This window comes from Octopus bimaculoides, chromosome 17 (genome assembly GCF_001194135.2).
Source record: "Octopus bimaculoides isolate UCB-OBI-ISO-001 chromosome 17, ASM119413v2, whole genome shotgun sequence".
NCBI lineage: Eukaryota > Metazoa > Mollusca > Cephalopoda > Octopoda > Octopodidae > Octopus > Octopus bimaculoides.
Window position 1 is genome coordinate 7540214 of NC_068997.1, and position 3057 is coordinate 7543270.

Here is a 3057-nt window from a genome sequence, read left to right on the forward strand (position 1 = left end):
TTATTATACACCTGCCCCACCTCCTGCTCCTCCTGCTGCTCTCCCTCTTCCATCTCCTCCTCCTCTTTCACATCTCCTTCCTCCACCTTCTTCTTCTTCTTCTTCTTCTTCTTCTTCTTCTTCTTCTTCTTCTTCTTCTTCTTCTTCTTCTTCTTCTTCTTCTTCCTCCACATCTCCTTCATCTCCTTCCTCTACCTCCTTCTCTATTTTTTCTTCCTTCTCCTCCACCTCATCACCCTCCTCCGATTCCTCCACGTCTTCTTCCTCTTCTGCCTCCACCCCTTTCTCATCCTTTCTTCCTCCTCTTTTTCTTCCTTTTCCACCTCATCATCTTCCTTCTCTTCCTCCACCTCTTTCCCCCCTATTCCCCATCCCCCGCCTCACCACTTCCCCTTCATCATCATTCCTTTATCCTCTCTATTTAACAGTGTTCGTGCTTCATAGAAGAAACAAATTTTCCTGAAACTACAGCAATACAAACGATTGAACAAATGATCTTTTTTCTCTCTAGCAGAAATTCTGAGACAAGTTGCTCAGCCAAAATTGTTTATGCCACTGAAAATCAAGTTATTTCTGCGATATTTCATAAAGGCTTGATTTTATGTGAGTTTTAGTTTTATTTTTTTCATTTCCACATCTCATTTATTTTGTGTTGCTATCTATATTCCTCGGGATTTATTAATGCATCAAGAGAAAATAAGCAAGGGAGATCTTAGCCTTGTCTTCCAATCACGATTTTGCGTAATCACAGATTAGAACAAAACATGTCATTCAAGACTATTTTATAACTTGATATTGTAATATTTGATGTACGAGATTTCATGATATCAATTGTTCTGATAGCCAGAGATTATAATCTCGGCTTCCTCTTTATTCATTATCTCTTACAACATGTGATTACAACTATGTTTCCTCCGAACACATTTTCAAGTTTTCTTTTATTTCTATTTCCTCTTTTATTACCGCTTTTCTTTTCGTATTTTCACCCTAAGCAGAGTTTTCTATGCAAGTAAGACCCGCGCGTTGTTGGGCAATGTAAAGCATCAAAACAAAACACTACTTTACTCTCTCGCCTGCTTTTGCCTTTCACTTATGAAAATTAGTGTCCTTCTTGTATTAAAACAAAATCGAATAAGTTTCCACGTATGTAAGCTTCCAGTGGGTCTCTACACGGTCACCGGGCTTGCAAAATAGCAAGCAAATCCACATCAAGTCACAACCTGATTTCTAAAATACGGAAGGCCACATTAGATAATGTAGGACTACGTATCCCTTAAGCGCTGGCTGGTTGTTCATGATTAGAATGCTTGTAATCATAGGTCTTCTTGACTAGAGCTTACTTGGAACCAAACAACAAAAACAACCAGAGATTTTAAGAGCCAGCGTTGGAAACTCTATGTGGCCTTTGATATGCGAGAAACAGCCGTCGTGTTTCTCTCAAATTACATTCCGAATATTTATATCAATGGAGAGACGTAATTAGGATAAAGTCATTATTTAATGATTTATCAGTGGCAAGCATACAGTAAATACCATAATGGTTAATTGATATTAAAATTATAATAAGGTTGTTGAATGATTACAAAACCAGTCTGCTAGAAATAGACCCCAAATGGTCTATGAACTACTTAGATTATTACTCCACTATGCAAGGTTGTTAGCGAGGAAAACAGACTGCGAGGATTTATAAAATAATTTGGATTGTACTATATCTATAGATTTCACGGTTTGAGTTATTAAAAACCCTTTCCGATCATCAGTACCTCCATAAACGTAAATAAAGTTCATGCATTCCTCACGTATTCACGAATTGAAATCCAAGCGCCTATTTTAACCATGTGATTATTTACTCAGAATAGTTCTGCAGTAAATATTTTACAGGAGTTAATTAATATATATTTTTACTATCCAAATTATTTTATAAGTCCTCACTGTCTATTTCTCTCGCTTCAATATCAATGGATATAAATACCTAAGACTATTTGGTTCTTTAACCTTCTTCGGTAAGGACTTACGGGAGTTTATAGCGATATTTAACTGCCTTTAGATAGGTCCATAAAATCAAATGTTGGGGAAGGGTCTGTCTCGTACTGTTCAATGATTAATTATGCTCAAACTGAAGAAGCTAAGAATCAGAAGCCACATAAAACCCACTTATTTATGAATGGGTATTGATATCAACAAAGCTTTTCCTCCCGTAATATACTAGCAAGTTCTAAATGTATTCTTTACTTATAGCAGTCATTGGACTGCAGCTATTACGATAAATATAATTATATAAATACATATCCATCCATCTATCCATCCACCCATCCACCCATGCACACATACACATATACACACATGTGTGAGTGTGAATATCAAGGTCAACCCTCTACTCCTTCTACACATGCATAAATAAATGCATGCACACAGAAACAGAGATAAATAAATATATATATGTGCGTGTGTCTACATATATATATATGTACATATATAAATATACATATATGTTTAGGTGTATGTAATTGCTTCAAGTTTAACTGCTATTATCAACATAATAACCACTACCACCACCACCACCACCACAACAAGAACAGCAAGGTCTGTTACATTGAGGAGAACACACATACACACACACACATATATACGCAAACAGAAAATATGTTTGTGCATCTGTATATGTGGTGCATGTTTCGTCACATCCACTCATAGTATCATAAGAATGCTTTTTAAACATTAATGCTTATTCCAAAATAAATAACGATACAGAAAAATCAATATCAGATAGGAATTAGAAGCTTGATTACTAGACCTATAGACTTAACACTTCATTAATTATAAATACGATGCAGGCACAAATACACCCACGCGTATCCATACCCTCATGCTCATAACATCGGACGACTACAGATGTACATTGACATGTTTACGTACATACGTCCATACACTTAGACACACATGCATATATAATATACGTCCATATCATATATTCTTGAGAATAATTACGAGTAACTCTGAAGACACACACACATGTTTATTTATGTATATGAATATATATATATATATATATATATA